This window comes from Chiloscyllium plagiosum, chromosome 11, assembly GCF_004010195.1.
Source record: "Chiloscyllium plagiosum isolate BGI_BamShark_2017 chromosome 11, ASM401019v2, whole genome shotgun sequence".
In the NCBI taxonomy this organism is placed as follows: domain Eukaryota; kingdom Metazoa; phylum Chordata; class Chondrichthyes; order Orectolobiformes; family Hemiscylliidae; genus Chiloscyllium; species Chiloscyllium plagiosum.
The window spans coordinates 28617953-28638883 of record NC_057720.1 but is presented as its reverse complement, the minus strand read 5'-3'; positions in this window follow the sequence as shown (position 1 = coordinate 28638883).

Genomic DNA, 20931 nt, shown 5'->3' with positions numbered 1-20931 from the left:
TTCTAACCTCTCGGTTATATATTTTTTGCCAGTCCCTGGATGGAGGAGATTCTAAATCCCCTGCTTATACGTTTCACCCACACCCACACCCATACCCACACCCACACCCACATCCACACTACTGCCCAACAGCAGTAGTGCTACCTCCTGTTTTTTTGTTTGTTTTTTTTTGTTGTGTTTGTGTAGGTGTAGGACACAGTGAAGAACAACGTGTGCAGAAAACTTCATTGACATTCCACCACCAGCAAGAAAACAAACACCCAAGTGGCCAGTGACAAGCAGTGTTCTTCTCATCAATGGGGAATGCCTACATGATCGATAAAGTGAAGGGAAGAGTGGGTAGGGATTAAATCAAAATAGAATCAGAGGGGGAAATAAAACACTCCACTCCCTGTGGTGCCCACCTGTCTCGGAACATGTCTAGGGTGTTGGTGGATACTGTATGCTCCTTCTCCAGGGACACCCAGGCTCGAACATAACCACAGAAGAGGAGCCATAACGACCCTCTCCCCGGCCCGCTGTCTGGACCAGTTTAAGGCCAGTCTGCCCAGGACATTCTGTTTTTCTTATTTTATTAAACAGTACAGTTTACAAACAATTAACATTAACTGCTGTTTACAGAGAAACAGCAACTTACAAGGGAGAGGAGTGGCAAAGGCAGGCCCCAAACCCTAACGTTCAACCAGTTTTCAGGGAAATGAGGACAAACCTCAAATCCCACTTTTAGTCAGCACAAAACAGTAACAGTAACAAATACATACAAGGCAATCCAATTAGATAAGAAACAGTGCATAGAATACAGACAGTCCTCCAGCAACCCAGCAAGCCTCCCGTCCTTCACACATTCCTGCCACTTGACGGCCGCCCGCCCTACGCCCGTTCTGGCTCTCAGTCCACCCCGTACCCCTTCTGGGTCTCGGTCCGCCCTGGCACACCTTCTAGCCACCTCTAGGACAGCCCGTCCTGCTTCCCCAACCCCACAGGACAACAACGGTCAGGACGGCCTACCCACCTTCTGGCTTCCCTAACCGCCCTTCGCACCTTCCAGCCACCTCTAGGACAGCCTGCCCCGGTACCTGCCCGGGGTGACAGCGCTGAGGACAGTCTACCCACCTTTCGGCTCTCAGTCTGCCCCTACATACCATCTGGCTCTCACCCTCCCCGTCATGCCTTCTGGCCTGTGGACTGCCCTGACACACCTTCCAGCCACCTCCAAGACAGCTCGTCCCCCTCCTTGGGATGACGGTGCACAGGGCAGCCCACAAGCCTTCCAGGTCTCAACCTACCCCTATGCATCTTCTGGCTCCCAGCCATTCTAACACAACATCCGGCCACCTCTAGGACAGCCTGTCCCGATTACCCCTTCTTGGGATGACAGCACTCAGAATGGCTTACCTACCTTCCAGCTTTCAGGGCAGCTGGCATTGGGTTGGCCTACCCTTCTTCTGGCTTATGGGACAGCATACCCACCTTCTGGTTCACAGGACGGCCATCCCACTCTCTAGCTCTTGGGGTGACAGCTTTCAGGACGATCTATGAGCCTCCCAGCTCATACTAAGGCCTGCTAGACCCAAGGACACACAAGACAGTGCAGGTGATAAAGCCAAAAAGCCACAAGACAGACTCAATTATCAGCAAACAGAGTCCCTTCTGATACAGAAGGGTATCATTATCAGTTCTCTTCAAAATGTAGAGTCTATTCAGAGGAACAGAATCCACACTCCAGTATACAAAGTGTATTGTCACAAATGGAGTCCATACAATCTGCAGAGTCCATTGCCAAAAGCAGAGTCCACAGCTGAGGGCAGAGTCCACTCCTGAAGGCAGCAAATGCACCCACAGCACACACACAGGTGTTCAGTCTCCATAGAGGCCTGGCCCATCCATCGAGAACCAAGTCCACTCATGGGAACACAGTACATTGAAAAGGTGCAGTTAACTCGCAGGGGTTTGGTCCACTCCCGAAGGCAGAGTCCATTCCCGAAGGCAGAATCCACTCCAGGATACAGCAATTGCTCATCTCCCAACACATACAGAGGTGTTCAATCTTTACAGAGGCCTTTTCCACACACAAAGGGCCAGGCCTACACACACAGGAACAGTTCCAAGGTGTATTTTTTCACAAGAGCTCAGTTCAAACCCCAAAAAAGTGAAAACACATTCAAAAGAAAGAGAACCAGAGTGCGAGGGTTAAGCCCTGCCTCAAAATCAATATTGTCCTTTTCTCAAAGTAAAAGAGAAAAGACTAACACACAAGCTGTAACCAACCAGTGAAACAACAGTTCCCTAAATTGGACTGGATTATCCTGAAACACATTGACTGTGTAAATCAGGCAGTTTAGAAATCAAGTCCTCAATAGAAAAGGACTACCAGGCTACAAACTGGCTGAATAGATCAGCCAGTTTAGGAATCAGGTCTCCCCCCAAAAACAGCAGAAACCAACAGCAGCAGTACCACACTGACTGTGGGCCAGCCAGCACAGAGTCAGTCCCCTCAACTGAGGAGACTCTAAATGTCCTGGTTATTTTTTTTTTCCCCTGTTTATATGGTTGGTTAACCGGTACAAATTACAAACAAACAGTTAACATTAACAGCCATATACAAGAAACAGCAATTTACAGGGGAATGGGGCAGCAAAGCCAGACCCCACACCCCACTGTGCAACTATTTCACAGGGAAACAAGGGTGAACCTCGAATCCCACTTTACATCAATCAAGAAGGAAACAATACACACAATCACATCCAGCCAGTCTGATAAATTGAACAATAAAACAGTGCATATATCATAGACACCCCTGGCAACCCAGCAAACCACGCGTCCCTCCCATCTTACAGCCACTCAAAGGTAGCCAGCCCCTATGCTCCTTCAGGCTCTTGGTCCACCCCATGTCCCTTCCGGCTCTCGGTGTCTACTGTTAAGGTATGTTTTACTGCACTGACAAGTTGAAGAGCAACATTTAGCTCCCACTCATCAAAGGAAACGAATAAGCCATTCTGCACTTGAGGATCTACTACAAATATTTGCCTAAGAAAAATCACTAAAAACAATATATTTCATGAATTCTTAATGTCTCTCAATGATGGTAATTTCAAAACACAATGCTCTATTTCTAACTTCTCAGTGTTTTGTTTGTGTCAATAATATGTTTCAACTTGGGATCATTCATATCTCGGATTCCAATATTGGTATCTAGCCTCATTTGGGTGCCCAGCCAATTCAAGTCCCCAGTTGAACTTTGCAATTCTTCCATTTCAGTAACTACCATGGTTGCAGAGGTTGATCTTGATGTTGCGAGTTCAACTCCAGTTCATCACTGATACAAAGTCCCACATTTTCAAACGGAGTCAGCTGATGCAGAGTCCCATAATTCATTCTGCCTGATTTGCAATCCAATGGATTTAACAACTGTAGAAGCCTGACCTCCAATTTTCGATGCTACTTTAATCCCATTTATGACAATGTTCAACTTCACTACTAACCTCCTACATAAAATGAGCAACATGCATCATAAAGGTGTTTGTAAGCTGTTCCCCATGATGCCAGTAATACATAGCAGGCTCTGCCTTCAACTGCAGAGAGCCCAGTTTTAATAAGGTGGTACTTACTGAGAAGCACCAAAATCTAGAGGCATATTTTTGGCCATATTTGGATTTGTTTCATTTTCAGAGTGTCTCCTGTACATTTAGCATCTCTCCTGTTGAGTGATGAAAAGCTTCCCTTTTGAGCTAATCTGCCTTCAGGAACGCAGCTTCAATATCAATTGAGCTAGACTCACAAGTATTTGTTGCTCACAAAACCAAATAGATCTTCAAAATTGTTCCTCCTGCCATAGGTGAGGACTCTTGCAGTTTTTCTTCAAAACCTCATGTAATCTCATCAGGCAACCATCTTCTCCACACATATCCTTCAATGTGACAGAGCTACTTGTCCTTTATCTGGCACTTCTATGTACACCCTAAATTCTCTCCAGCTTTATATATTTTTCTGTTTCGCAGCCATTTTCATCCCAGCTGATGGTGCCACTGGATAAATCAGATCCCAGGATGAAAGCTGGCCTGATAGTTTTTTTAAAATTTTAGTTACTATGCTGGGCAGTCACTGAAAAATGGTCACAGAAGGTTGAAAAGTTACTTTAACAACAGAAAATAAGAACAGAAGAGGAGAAATAAATTAATGAAAGCTATATAAACATCAAACATAGTTAGAAATATCTTCACACAGACAGCATAAGAACTTTTCAAATAGTTTTCCTGATACTATCTGTTACAGAGATTCAAAACCAGAACAATTATCCCCCTACATCAAAATCTTTACTCACAGATCTAATATTTATTTAACTGATTCTTCTCAGATTTTGTCCTGTGAAATTTGAAATGACTTGAATACTCAGAGAATTGAGAGTTTAAGCTTTCTCAACTTTTAATAATCTATACATTTCTAACTAACTTCAAATGACTTGTGGTTCAGAAATTGCACAAACTAATCCTTTCTAATGTGGTAATTTATTTATTTAACAGATCTGAAAATCTTCTTTCCAGAAGAGAAACCATAGTTTCCTGTTATATTTGCTTACTTACTATTCTTGAATTGTAGTTGGGTTACCTCCGAACACTCTATAACTTTCAGCCTCTGTGTTTTCCAAGCTAAAACCAATTCTTGATTATGCTAAACCAAAAACCACCTAAAGGCCTTCACTTTATACTCTACTGTCGTAAACCACCATGGTATAAATAATTTTACATTGATAGTCCAAGGGTTCACAGTCTTCACTTCTTTGACACAGATTAGATTAGACTACATTTCAGAAGTGGGAGAAAGTGAGGACTGCTGCTGCTGGAGAGTCATAATTGAAAAAGGTGGCACTGGAAAAGTGCAGCAGGCCAAGCAGCATCCGAGGATCAGGAGAATCAATGTTTCAGGCATAAGTCCTTACTCAGGAATGTAGATGGGGATGAGAGATTAATAGGGGTATAGGGGTGGTGTTGGGGGGGAAGGTAGGTAGGAAGGTGATAGGTGGAAGCAGATCGGGCGGAAATACTGATAGGTTGGTGGGAAGGGTGGAATAGATAGGTGGGAAGGAAGATAGACAAGTAGAACAGGTCAAGAAGGTGGTGCTGAGTTGGCAGATTGGATCTGAGATGAGTTGGGAGTAGGGGAGATTTGGAAACTAATGAAGTTGATTTTGATGCTGTGTGGTTGAAGGGTCCCATTGTGGAAGATGAGGTGTTCTTCCTCCAATTGGCGGTGTAGTTTTGATTTGGTAGTGGAGGAGGCCCAGGACTTGCACGTCCTTGGTGGAGTGAAAAGTGGATTGAAGTGGTAGGCTGCAGGGTAGTGGGGTTGTTTGGTGGTGCCCCCCCCCCAGAGATGTACCCTAAAACGTTCCGTAAGTTGATGTCCTGTCTCCCTGATGTAGAGGCGACCACATTAAGAACAATGGATGCAGTAGATGAGGCGGCAGGATGTGCAGAAAAATCTCTGCCAGATGTGAAAAGATCTTTTGGGGCCTTGGACAGAGGTGAGGGAGATGTTGTGGGTGCAGGTTTTACACCTCGTGAGGCAGCAAGGGAAGGGGCCGGATGTGGAGGGTGGGTCGATGGGGGGCTTGAATCTAACAAGGGAGTTGCGGAGGGAATGGTTTCTACAGAATGTAGATGCGGTGAGGAGGGAAATATATCTTCGGTGGTGGGATATGACTGTGGGTGGCACAAATGGCGGTGTATGATGAGCTGTATCCGGAGATTCTTGAGGTAGAAGGTGAAGAGAGGAGGGGTTCTATCCTTGTGATTGAAAAGGTGGGGTTCGAGGCTGGAGGTGCAGGAAGTGGAGGAGATGCACTGAAGGACATAGATGATCACATGGGAGGGGATATTGTGGTCCCTGAAATAGGAGGCCATTTGGGATCTCCTGGAGTGGAATTCTTCCTCCTGGGAGCAGATGCGGTGGAAGAATTGGGAGTAAGGGATCACATTTTTACAGGGGGTTTGGGGGAGATGTAGTCAAGGTAGCTGCGGGAGTCGGTGGGTTTGAAATAGATGTCCATGTTGAGCCGGTCTTCGGAGAACATGCCACTTTAACTCAACCGCCCACTCTCCCAAGCGCCACCCTTTTCGACTCTATGTTTCTTGGAGGGCTGTCTGATCTAGTCTTTGACATCCAATCTTTAAAAAATAATATTAATGTATATAAATCACACAATTTTCATGACACAGCTTTTTTTAACCTTTCTTCTTACTTATTCATAGTCACTAGGATCTTTGGTCATATGGACTTCTGTAGCATTCCTATTCTATATTCTAGTCCATGCCTTCGTTATGCTACACTATCTGCCACACTTCCTACAGGACTGCTGCTTTTCCTAACTATACTCATAAGCCATGCACCATTCTCATTTGGAACTGTATCACCTTCTTTCATTGTCACTGGATAAACATACTGGAACTGCCGTCCTAACAGCATGGATTTACATAGACCACATAGATTGCTGTAGTTTGAGAAGTGTACTCAATACCACCTCTTCAAGTGCAATTAGAAATGGGTGGTAACTGCTGGAATAGCCAGTTATGTCCACATGCAGTCACGGAATTAAAAAGATAAATTTTTTCAAAAGAAAGCTTGCGTGAACTATAAACAGGAGAGATTGGGATGTTTCTGTTTTGTACATTCTATGTAAGCAATTCCCTCTGACAAATAAGTCCAGCAGCAGTTTTTGCAGTTCTAGAGACATGTGGACATTTGCTCCACGCTGAGCTTGATGACAAATTCACTCTATAAACAATTTTATTATGTCAACAACTCCAACAGTCTTCGTATGGATTTCTCTCAGGAAGTGATAAAGGCGATACTGTGAGAGGCACTGTCTAACCTATCTTCCCTACTGAGCCATCAATCAGCAATATACTCACCTACCAGGAGAAGAGGTTAACATGGCTGTGCTCTCAGTAAATACCTGAATTGCTGAACAGGCTCTTTTGCATCGTCCCAGCTGTGACTGGTGCGTATATCTAAAAGTGTACAACAAGCAAATTAACTTACTTCAACTGTTAACATAAATGATTAAAAGGTGTAAGAGTCATGTGTGATATATGCCCTATTTCAAATTTGAATTGAGGATTTTGATAGATTTCTTCCACTGAACTCACTCGTGTTTCCTCTATTGCAGGTTTACATTATCCAATAAGAGTTTCAGGGGAACATGTGGCAACTAATTCCATTTATCCTAATTAATTCCAAAGTAAGTGGAATCTTTGCAAACTCTAATAGTCATTATCTCTTTTGTGAAAGCACTAAAAGCTCTCTTTAAATTTTATTGCCTAACTTATCTTACTACCCCTTTTACATGGTTGGCCCTTCAGATGAAAAATGGCTAATTTAAGGTATTTTGTTTTCTTTTCCAGATTCAAAGGGCAATTGGCCATCTGGCTTGCAATCCTTTGTCAATGCTGCTCTTAAATCAAGCTCTGTAAATGCACAAGACTAAAGAATGACTTGTCTGCTTCTCAGTGAAGAGGTTACAATGTGTTTCCTTCCAAATACTATGGAAAAGGTTGGAAATTTCTCATGACTGTCAAGTCATGTCCTTCCACACGTTGTGGAATGCCAACATATATTTGTACCAACCAGGCCCTACGTCTTAGAATGGATCACCATTCATGAATCTCTGTTTTGGGTCAACACCTGACAACTGCTTCTTTGACCCAGTTTTTTACTAGAGCTGAAAAGTCAAACCATTCTTCAGGCATAAAAGGATCTCATGTTAATGAGTGACTGTATTTGTATTGGCAGCAGGAACAGAGACATCTATAAATTCCTTCCAGATTTAAAAAAACAATAATATTTGGATTTGACGTGAGTTTACAGCTTGTGGTGCAATCAGTATGGTGGGAGAGGAAGGGGGACGAGTACATGGGGGTGGAGAGTGTTACATTATGCCAAACATTTCAGGACAGAACTTCAGATGGTCTGAGATGACTTGAACAAAATTGTGGTGGAGTTTGTAATGAACTCCCAACAAAATAAGATTGTTACTTAATTTCATTTTCTATGGTAGGATTACTTTTGAATGGCTAAAGTGTTGCAAAATCCTCCGTAGCTTTCATGAACGTCATTTTGAACACTGTCTATCATGGTTGCTCTCTAAATGCAGAGCTAATTCTGTTATAATCGAGTGGATGAGGGGGAATGTCAATAAGATTCAATGATTTGACTTCTTCCTTGTGGAGGTGGAACTATGACTTTTGGAGTGCCCTTAACTGACCTCTTAACATAAAGCAAGGCCAGCTGATTGACATCTTTCAGCAGTATGCTGTTCACTCTTCTGGTAATATATTGACGGTACACAGGGTTCAAGGTTCAAAATATCTGATGTCAGCAGATCTTAAAAGGCCAGTCACTCTTAAACCCATCCTACTAATGAAACTGCAAAAACACCATCCCTTCTAAAAGATTGAGGGCTGACGTTTCAGATACCATCAGAGGCATGGAAGGAGGCAGAAAGTGTTGTACATGAGTCTGAAGACATGAGTACTGAACAGTACAATAAGCACCACCCACAATAATGGTGTCATGCAGATCTGTTGGAAAAACAGCTTAGGATTTTGAAGGAGTGAGAACTAATATTTGATCCTCCTCAAAGGTTTTGTGACAGGGTCTACCATATTAATGTGACCTGTAACTAGTGCTCACAGCAATAAATTATTTCATGTTAACTGCAAGAGGCTCTTCCAGTTAGACTGGCAGAAATTTTCATCATAAATTAGAGTAAAAAACGAAATTGTGTCTTCTAGTTCTTTCCATTGGTCATGGGGAAATCAATCTCAGGCAACTGTCTGTGTGGAGTTTGCACATTCTCCCCGTGTCTGTGTGGGTTTCCTCCGGATGCTCTGGTTTCCTCACACAGTCCAAAAATGTGCAGGTTAGGTGAATTAGCCAAGCTAAATTGCCAGTAGTGTTAGGTGAAGGGGTAAAGGTAGGGAATGGGCCTGGGTGGGTTGCTCTTCGGAGGGTCGGTGTGGACTTGTTGGGTGAAGGGCCTGTTTCCACACTGTAAGTAATCTAATCTAACTGTTCTCCAGTCATCTGTCACCTTCCAATCAGTCCATGTGCAATCTCTTCCCTTGGATATCAAGCAGCCTGGGACACAATTCATCTGGACCTGCAGGTTGCCTGTCTTTGAGTCTCCAATACCTTTGCTTACTCACCTCGCAGTATCTCCCCTGGGTTCCATATCTTTATCCTCATTCTCTTGAGTGAGACGAATATAAAGTATTGGGCGGAGGTGAGTACTGCAGATGCTGGAGATGAGATGCTCTACACTCTAATGTGGAAACAGGCCCGTTGGCCCAACAAGTCCACACCGATTTCTAACATTTGGGGGGACATATGCTGGTTTAGGTAGTCTTATATTATGTGATCCTATAGCTATGTATCTGTACCCAGTTGAATAAGGCTGTGTTGACCCTCCCTCCACCACAGTAGTCCCTGTCTCCCATAATTCCACCCAACTTTAGTGCTGTGTTTATCATCAAACATCACCCTATCTACATATGCGCAAGAATCAACTGAAGTCAGAGTATCATTGCTGATAAAAGGTGGATATGGTATAATGATACTTCTTTTCTTTCCTCCTTGTCACCTTAGTGGCCAAAGGAATGGGAGGTGGTCTCGGGATCTGGACATCTGCCTCTGTGAGAGACACATAATAAACTATGACAGCTAACTTCCGCGTCTGGTGAAGATTCTCAATATAAATCAGTGTTCAGTCTGTTGCCAGATGGCTTGGAGTGCTCTGCACACTCTGAATGAGCATTGCGCACTCTGTAATCACCATCTCCATCATGAGTTCCCAGTTCTTTGGTCAACTTCCTGTTTGTTCACTGTCTCCATTGCTAAGTCTTCCATTGGTGTAATTCTCTGCATGTATAACAGCCCTCCACATATTTTCATCCTATCCAGGGTTATATCTACCCATTTCACCTGCAAAACCAAAAAAAAGAGTAAGCTAAAATACTTCTGTCTTTGATAGACAATGACAGTTAATCCAATTCATTAGAAGTTAAATGTATTGGTTATTGGTTACAGGGGTCTCGGCTGAACTATGGCTTTCAGCCCACCTGAGAGGTAAGCTCACGTCCTGGGCACATGCCCCCATTGTATTCAGGAATAGCATGCAGCCATAGGCTCCTCAATCTCGCATGTTTGCTGCAAGATGAATACCACAAGTCTGTTCTGAGGGGTGGAGATTCCACTCACCTTGTTAGAGCATATCAGATCATTGGACCTCTTCTTGTACTGAATCCAAGATCGTTTAACAACAACTCAGCCAATGGCAGTGGCTAACTCAGACCTAGTTTCTGCAAAGGAGGCTTATTCATTCCACTCACTGGGCGGGTTGTTCACAATCTGCAGTGTTGCTTCAAGGTCATTGTCAGAAAGACAAAGGGCTGTCCTTCCCTTATGTTGGATTCCAGGTTCTCCTGAATCATTATGTGATATTGAGATACAGGCCAAAGCTCAGTAACTGACTTTGTTGAGAAACAACAGCTGCAGTAATTGTTATCATGGTGAGTATAAATCAGACGTGGACTTCAATTGACCCACCTCCACTCCTGAACCTGCCTTACAAAGTGGCTGCCAGAAACCCACCCCAGTCCAAGTGAATGGCACCACATTCATAAACATCCACATCCTTCACTACTGACACTCAACAGCAGTATCTTGTACCAACGACTAGATACACTGCAGGAATTCACCAAAGTACCTTAGACAGCACCTTCCAATCCCACAACTACTGCCTTCCACCAACAGTGCATGGAGTACTGCAGTTCAAGAAGGTATCTCACAACCATCTTCTCAATAGCAACTAGGAATGGGCAATAAATGTTGCCCCCTGCCAAATAAATGGGGAGAAGTCCCTGAAAAAAAATTGTGACTTAAATCTGTTTACTCTGGTCGCGGTTCAGAGATGGAAGACAGTTCCAACTTTGAGCCACCCTCAAACTGAAAATCCATCCGAGTGGTCCTCTTTATCCTCTAAGTAAGAAAGGTATGGTTATAGATTGCAGAAAGAGTGGATTCAATTTCTCTGTTTGGGAAGGGATGAAAAAGAAATTTGCTTCTCACTGAAAGGATTGTTAAGTTAAGTGTGTTTGCAATTCGAGTCATAGAGTCATAGAGATGTACGGAAAAAGTGAGGTCTGCAGATGCTGGAGATCAGAGCTGGAAATGTGTTGCTGGAAAAGCGCAGCAGGTCAGGCAGCATCCAGGGAACAGGAGAATCGACGTTTCGGGCATAAGCCCTTCTTCAGGAATTCCTGAATGTGTTGCTTTTCCAGCAACACATTTCCAGCTCATAGAGATGTACAGCAAGGAAACAGAACCTTTGGTCTAACTCATCCATGCCGATCTGATATCCTACATAAATCTAGTCCCATTTCAAAACATTTGGCCCATATCCCCTAAAACTTATATATTCATATTCATTTATCCACCCAGGTGTCTTTTAAATTATGTAATCATACCACTTCCTCTGGCAGCCCATTCCATGTACACACCACCCTTTGTCTGAAAAAGTCACCCCTTAGGTCCCTTTTAAATCTTTTTCCTATCCCCTCTGTGCCCCTGAGTTATGCAGTCCCCACCTCAGGGAAAAGACCTTGTTCTTTTACCCTATCCATGCCCCTCATGATTTTATAAACCTCTATCAGGTCATCCCTCAGCCTCCAATGCTACAGAGAAAATAGCCCCAGTCTAATCAACCTCTCTGTACAGGTCAAACACTCCAGCCCTGGCAACATCGTTGTAAATCTCTTCTGAACCCTTTCAAGTTTCACAACATCCTTCCTATAGGCTGGAGACCAGAATCGCACACAGAATTCCAAAAGTAGCCTAACCAACGTTCTGTACAGCTGCAACATGACCTCCCAATTCCAATACTCAATGCACTGATTAATAAAGGCAAGCATATGAAACACCTTCTTCACTATCCTATATACATGTGACTCTACTTTCAAGGAGCTACAAACTTGCACCCCAAGGTCTCTTTGTTCAGCAAAACTCACCAGGACCTTACCATTAAGTGTATAAGAGCTGAAAAATGTGTTGGGGGCAGAGATGTCCGCCAAGAACATGCAGGTCCTTACCTCCTCCATCGCCAGACCATGGAAACACGACGCCTGGAGGAAGAGCACCTCATCTTCCGCCTAGGAACCCTCCAACCACAAGGGATGAATGCAGATTTCTCCAGCTTCCTCATTTCCCCTCCCCCCACCTTGTCTCAGTCCCAACCCTCGGACTCAGCACCGCCTTCGTGACCTGCAATCTTCTTCCCGACCTCTCCGCTCCCACCCCCTCACCAGCTTATCTCCCTCACCTTAACCTCCTTGCACCTATCGCATTCCCAACGCCCCTGCCCCAGTCCCTCCTCCCTACCTTTTATCTTAGCCTGCTTGGCACACCTTCCTCATTCCTGAAGAAGGGCTTATGCCCGAAACGTCGATTCTCCTGCTCCTTGGATGCTGCTTGACCTGCTGCGCTTTTCCAGCAACACATTTTCAGCTCTGATCTCCAGCATCTGTAGTCCTCACTTTCTCCTCATTAAGTATATAAGTCCTACCCTAATTTGCCTTTCCAAAATGCAGCACCTCATATTTATTTAAATTAAACTCCATCTGTCACTCCTCGGCCCATCTGATCAAGATGTGTTCCAAGATCTGAGGTAACCTTCTTCACTATCCACTGCACCTCCAAGTTGCCTATTTTTTATCATTGCCTTACAATGGGAGCTATAAGCATTTCACTGTAAGTTTAATTTAGCATCACAGAAGAACTATTAATTGGGCACATCTTTTACAAATGTCCAGCCAGCCCAAAGGAATGTGCTTGCCCTCTTGCATTTTAAATCTCGTGGCGTTTGCTTTTAATAGAAACTTCAAATTCTAGTTACAGGAATCAGGCCAGGCCGCCCCATGTGAATTGGTATCTTCACAAGTAGACTTCCTTGGGTATTGATATGCAGAGTGGCCAGAACAACTCATGTGCCTCCTTGTCTTCCATGACTTCTCCAACCACGCACCCCCACCAACGCCCCCCCCCACCGCCAAAATCACCAGATATAAAGTATGTCTCCATAGTAGTAGAAAAGGCAGTCCACATACTGATAAATCACTGCTTGAATTTGTAGCAATTTAAGGACTATCAAAGAATTTAAGATAAACCAATTGCCACATACCAACCACCATTTCCCAGTTGCTATAAATAAGAGATTTATACAAGTGTTATGTTTGGTCTTTGAATTTAAAGTAGAATGAAGGGGACATGCTACCTGTTCTGAAGACTGCCTGACTGTCAGTCTGGGTGTTTGATCGAACAAAAGCTGTGTTAGTTTTACTGAAAAGAAGATGCAACATTTTTATATTTGGAAATAAGAGCCTGTGTGCTGAACTGAGAGTCTCTGAAGTCCTAGAAAAGTGTTGGGAATGTTTGGTTGTAAACAGTTGTGTTTGAAGTGTCCGTTAAATTATGAGATGAAAGAGAGATGGGCTCTCAAGGAACTAATTAGCATTTCAACCTAGATATAATGCCCATGTGACTCACATTGCCACGGGAAGGACGCAGAAGAAAACACAGTAATGATCAGATTCTATGCTTTTGTGGAAACCTACTATCAACTTTTATTTTTATGTCCTCCTGAACCTGGGAGAGAGGGCCAAGGAAGTACTTATGGTTCACTGTACAGGAATATAGGTGGAAGTAATGCTCGTCTGAAAAGACCAGATTAATGGAGAATTAAAACAAAGTTGGAAACATTGTAAGATTGCAAGTTACCAAGCTGAGGAAGGACTAGAATTAACCCTCAGGAGGTAAGAATCATGTTGGATTGATTCTGGGAAAATCGAATGTCTATGTAAAGCTCAATACAGCTGGTGTGTTTTTGTGTTGGTTGGGTTAAGATTTAGAAGAGGAATATTGTTTTCTGTAACATAAGATATTAGTTGCCTCCAAAAAGGAAACTTATGTTCAACCAATAGTGTTTTTTTCCAATCATTTGTTACAGTAGTAGTTTTAAAACATGAAATCGCTTCAAGTCATTCTTTTAGCTTTCAGCTGCAAGTTCAAATCTTTTTTACTGGAAGTTTGTTTTTTAAAAAAAATGTGAGCAGTGCCACCAGGATTGCAAGGGGAGATGGTGATGCAGCGGTAATGTCACTGGACTAGTAACTCAGAACCCCATGTTAACATTCTGAGGGCATGGATTCAAGTCTAACCATGACAGATAGCAATATTTGAACTTAATACAAAAGGAATCCTGGAATATCAAACTGGTACAATGATGACCATGTATCCACGGCTGGTTGTTGTCAAATAAAAAAAAAACAACTTGATTCACTAATGTCCTTTGAGGAAGGAAATCTATCCACTTTACCTGGTCTGTCTTCCATGTGATTCCAGACCCACAGCAATGATTGATTCATAACTGCTGTCCAAAACATCAGAAGCACTTACATCATGTGAAGAATGATGGACCTCATCCATTGCCCCTACCCCACCGCCCCATGGCTGAATACTTCAACTCTCCCTCCCACTCCACAAAGGACTCGCAGGTCCTGGGCCTTCTCCATCGCCAAACCCTAAACACCTGACACCTGGAGGAAGAACACCTCATTTTCTGCCATGGGACTCTGCAATCACACAGAATTAATGTGGATTTCACCAGTTTCCTCATTTCCCTTCCTCCCACTTTATCCCAGTCCCAAGCCTCCAACTCAGCGTCGCTTTCTTGACCTGTCCATCGTCTTTCCCTTCTATCTGCTCCACCCTCCTCTCTGACCTATCATCTTCTCCCCCACCTTCAGCTACCTATTGCATTCTCAGCTACCTTCCCCCCAACCCCAACCCCCTCCTATTTATCTCTCAGCTCCCCCTGGCCGACAAGTTTCATTCCTGATGAAAGGCTTATGCCTGAAACGCCGATTCTCCTGCCCCTCAGATGCTGTCTGACTGGCTGTGCTTTCCCAGCACCACACTCTTGACTCAGACTCAATTATGACACTTTAAGCCAAGTTCATAATATCCATAATTCCTTAGGAGAAGCACTGCCAACAGAGACGTATTTGATCAACAATGCTACAATTCAGATTAATCCTTTCTAAAGTATTCATAGCCCAGCACACAGATAATTTTATATTTGATCATTCTAACTATGGCTCACTTGATGATTATTTTTGCTTCATATTATATTTTAATTTTCTTGCTGGGGTTTTAATGAGAATTGTGCATCTTAAAAAATATAAAGGCATATTGAAATATCACACAGAATAATACTTGCAAGTTCAAAGCCACACCCAGTAGTAGCAGTGTGTACCATCGACAAGTTGCACTATAGACATTCACCAGGGTTTTTTCAACAGCACCTTCCAAATACATGACCACTGCCATCTAGAAGGACAAGGGTAGCAAATACATGGGAACATATTCGCCTGCAAGTTCTCCTCCAAGTCACTCACAGCTCTGAAATATATTGCCATTCTTTCAGTGTCATTGATTTAAAATCCTGGGATTCCTTCCCTAACGGCATTGTGAGTGTACCTACAATTGGAGCTCTATGGTTTGTCAAGGTAGCTCACTGCCACAATCTCAAAAACAATGAGGAATGGACCATAAATGCCTACTCAGACAGTGAAGGTCACAACTGCTGAACAAATAAAAACAAACCAGGATATACCTAAATGCCTACTTTGGAAGAATTGCCAATATGTAGATGGTGTGATGATGCTGTGCCTTTAAGACATGGCTCTGTCCCGTTTCTTTGGCAGTAGAGTTTCGTAACAGTGATGCTGAGGTGTCTCCTATCGAAAGGCAATTTGCAAATAGCTTTGCGTTTCTCTCTGGGTGTTCTTTTAAATTAAGACAAAAGAATCATGAGAGGGCGAGGTCAGATTGACACAGACCCAGCGGACTTTGATTTTGCTTTCAGTTAGATTTTTGTTAGTCAGCTGCTGCAGCGGACAGCTAGAGTTCTTGTTGCTGTTAGAATGAAAACTTAAGACAGAGAATTTTTGTCTTAGAAATCAGAAGGGGCAGCTTGTTTCTTTCCACTGGACTGGAGAGAGACAGCATGTGAGAATAATAATGTTTGGGGGCATTGTATTTTGCCAAAGGATATTTATGGGCTTCTGCCTATATTGGAACAGTTGATGATTAGTGGTTAAATAATACATTGTCTTGTTAAGTATGCCAATAGAGTAGTTATACCAGTTCTTCGTTTTGTTGCATTTAAATTGCATTGTAAGAAGAAAGAGAATTTTTATTAAAGCTTAGTGGTTGACCAATCAAATTATATCTGGAACATAGCACTTTACATGTGCATTTCAAATCAAATAAATTTTAGGGTCGAGACTATCTCCATGATATATTTTGGCAAAGGCCGATCTGGTCTCTAAGCATGGCAATAAGCACTAAATATGGTGTTATGTATGGGCTAGTGAAATGTACATTGCACAGCAATGTTGTATAAACCTAAACAGTGTAAAGGGTAATGTATACTCTAAGCCATAAATTATACGACAGGACGTACAAAATTAGTAGTGTGATGCAAGGGAAATCACGGAGTAAAGAAAGCATTATTTTAGCACATGTATTTATATGGAAGTTCAGGACAGGTGATTATCTTTAATAAAGGGAGGGAAAGACCCCATGGCTCCACCAAATATTGATAACCTGTAATAAGCCACCTGTCCATTATTATATCTGACAGAATGCAGATTTTTGGACATCTTTGCTTCAAAGAGCTAGTGAAAGCTTAAAACATAGAATTGTTACAGTATAGAAGGCAATCATTCAGCCCATAATCTGCGCTGTATTGCTCTATGTTCTATCTCTGCCCAGGCTCTCCAAATGAGCATTATGACTTATTGCCATCCTCCCACCCTTTCCCCATGACCCTGCATTGTATTGTTATCTAACGTCCTCTTGAATGTATCGATTGAAGCACCCTCCCCAACTATTCCAGGCAGTGCATTCCAAACCTGAACGACTCGCTGCTTGAAAAAGCTCCTTCTCACATCACATTTACTTCTTTTGAAAATCCCTTTAAATCTGTACCATCTGTGACTTTTTTAAAGTGTTAGAACTGGTTCTCCCTATCTACTCTGTCTAGACCTCTCGTGATTTTGAACATTTCAATTAAATAACTTCTTATCCTTCTTATATCCAAGGAAAACAGTCCCAACCTCTCCAATCTATATTCAGAACTGAAGTTTCTCATCCCTGATACATTCTCACAAAGCTCCTCTGCACTTTTCAATGCATTCACACCCCTGTTAAAAGGTGATGTCCATAACTGTACACAACACTCCAGCTGAAGTCTAACTAGTGTCTTACACCAATTGATAATGACAGATCTTTTCATTTCTGTACATTCCTATATTCTTTAAAAATTAGCCCAACTTATGACTAAAAAGAATAATCACAAAGAAGCTTTTTTTTTTATCTTTTTGATAAACTTTATTACATAGCCATTTAGAGTTATTCATGTTTTTCTCCCTCCCACCAAAATGGGGAATATTAGTGTCGGCAATAGAAAATGTTCTAGTACTGCCCAAAGTGTTAGCTTGGCTCCATTGATAATATTCTTGCCTGTGAATTAGAAATGTGCAGGTTGAAGCCTGATACTAGCATCTGAGCAAATGATCAAGGTTGATCTTTACTGCAGTAATGGCAAAGTGCTACATTGTTGAAGGCAAAATTCCCTTCAGATGAGATCATAAATGAAGGTACTGCCTGTTCAAATGAACATAAAAGACAGTGAAAGTTTACTTGAAGAAAAACATAGTGGTATCCTGGCAATATTTGTGTTTCAATCAAAGTCAACAAAAAGGAATTAACTGATCATTCACAGAATCACTAGCTATGGCATCTCATTGTGTGAAAATGCATATATAATATAATTTTTGCCTATGAATGAATAATGATGTGAGTCACAAGTCTTAAATGTAACTAGAACACTCTCTGATATAAGAAAAGTGTATACATGGTCATTTTCTCACCTCATGTCAACAATTTACACTTGTACTCTTCAAGGTCTAAATACTGAGAAAAGTTCCTATGCACTGCCTCACAATGTGCCTCAAATCTAACTTCATAGAAATAAGTACAATCCCTCTACTTCCTCCACAAACATTCATGACCTCATTGATCTTATAAAAATATTACAAGTCATTAGGCATGTAGCCATTGAGATAAGACTTCCAAAAGTTTTTTCTCTTAAACTCTTACATAGAGGGCTTATGCGCAACCAATTTGAACTAAATCCATTCTGGGATTGCTGATTGTTCAAACCCATGGACTCCTTTAAATAGAACTAAGTACTAAGAACAAAGAACAAAGAAAATTACAGCAGAGGTGTAGGTCCTTCAGCCCTCCAAGCGCCAATCCAGATCCTCTATCTAAACCTGTCGCTCATTTTCTAAGGATCTGTATCCTTCTGCTCCCTGTCCATTTATGTATCTGTCCAGGAACATCTTAAATGATGCTATCTTGCCTGCCTCTACCACACCTGCTGGCAACATGTTCCAGGCACCCACCACTCTCTACGTGAAGAATTTTCCATGCATATCTCCCTTAAATCTTTCCCCTTTCAGCTTGAATTCATGACCCCTAGTGATTGAGTCCCCCATTCTGGGAAAAATTTTCTTGCTCTCGTTACCTCTCATGATTTGGTAGAACCCAATCAGGTCCCCCTCAACCTCCATCTTTCTAATGAAAATAATCCTAAATCTACTCAACTCTGTCTCTTCATAGCTAGTGCCCTCCTGGTAAACTTCCTCTGTACCCTCTCCAAAGCATCCACATCCTTTTGGTAATGTGGTGACCAGAACTGTACACAGTATTCTAAATGTGGCCAAATCAAAGTTTTATATAACTGTAGCTTGACCTGCCAACTCTTGTACTCAATACCCAGTCTGATGAAGGAAAGTATGCCACCTTGAGAGTACAGTGGACGTGAACACCCAGGTCTCTCTGACCATCAATTTTCCCCAGGGCTTTTCCATTTACCGTATCGTTCATTCTTGAATTGGATCTTCGCATTTGCCCGGATTGAACTCCATCTGCCCGGATTGAACTCCATCTGCCATTTCTCTGCCACCTCTCCAATCTATTCTCTGACTGTCCCCTTCACTATCTGCTACTCCAATAATCTGTGTCTGTAAAAGTTTTCCTGTAATATGAGGAGTATAATCTGAATTATTCATTTTGCCTCAATTAACAGGAATAATGAGAACAAGCAAACTGTGCATAGTATCACAAAAATTTATTTAAAATATCTTAAAATACTGCATTGGAAAAGCTTTTTGTTTTACAGAGGTTTTGTGTTGACATTCTGTATGGTTGAGATTAAATTACAATATAAAAAATGCTGTCAGAGACATGGCCCCATATTTCACTTCAAATAAATAGGATCTTATATCTGTAAAGGATGAGGTTGATAAAAATAAATAAATAACTTAACTATAATAAATACTTTGCCTAATAAGTTTCTTTAATGCATAGAGATGCATAGCATCCAACATGGCTGGCTTGCGCTCAAAACATCTGTTCGAACCATGTGTTCATGTGAGTGAATTGGTTGGTGCTCTTTCACCTTAATGTTTCTCATAAACCATTCACTTCAATGGAACATTTTAGAAAACAAAAGAATCCTCTTTTGTTGAGTGTAGGCTGATAACTACTTGAAAGTCTTCGCAATGTGGTGATCATTTCAACGTTTCAGTGTCGGATGCTACATTTAACCTGTTTCACTTGTGCACACCTTGTTCCCATGACCAAATATAAAATTGTGTATTATACATGAAATTGCAATGATATATAAATGTGCTAAAAGACTACTTCACCCAACAGACTCTTTAAATGCACTAATGTGCAAACATAACTCCGTTATCAATTTTTAAGCTGCATGTGACCCAGCTCCATCAATGGTTCAATATTCCACTTATCAATAGTGAGTAGCTAGGTAACCATTCAATGGATTTTAGCACCTCTTTGGTGGTTTTGGTGTGGTTGGATAAAGTTTTCTTCCATGTAATATGGTCAAAGTCCCAATTTTGCAATCACTGAGAAGAAAAAAAAAATTAAAACTGGCAAAACTACAACCCATTTCCGAGTATTGCTGTTTTATTTTCTTAATATGTTGTTTCCTTCTGGGCAATGAAAGGTGTCAAATAGAGGTAAGGTGTTTCTTAATTGAAAAGTGAGTGATCATGAGTAAGAGTGAGAGACACATCCAATCTCCCTTTGTACACCTCTTACATAGGTAAAGGAACAGAAATGGCTGTCTAGCCACAATGATGGAGATGGGAGAAATTCAATAAACAAAAAGAAATGCAGTCATACTTTCAAGCACATGAGTAAATAAGACTTCCCTTTGGTAAATACTAAGTCAATAACCAGTGGTACAAATAACATTCATGGAGCAAACAGATTTGTAATTAAAATCATAGGGACGAAATTCCACTTCAGCAGCAATGCAAGACATAAATAGTGAATTGACCACATGCTTTGTCTGATGTCACTTTTTGTGACTTCCAACAAGAAAATTTGGTCAGAGTATGTAACAGGCAGCCATTTCGCCACCCCAATTTTGTGGTGGTGTTAACCACAACATATGTTGCAAATTTGAAGGAATTGAATCTGCTTCTGTTCTATAAAGGCCACTGAATTGGAATCCAACACTTATTTTGAAATCAGAGATTTCCCCATCAATATCATACTCATCTTAAACTGAAAGCATTGATCAAGCTGCCTTATTACATGGTCAGACAACTGAGTTACATGCCAGTCTTTGGACCTTTGTATTTTTCCTTTGATCTACTCAGGCTGCAATATGCTTTAATTTTAAAGTGAATAGAAATTCCACTGTCTCTACCATAGCTG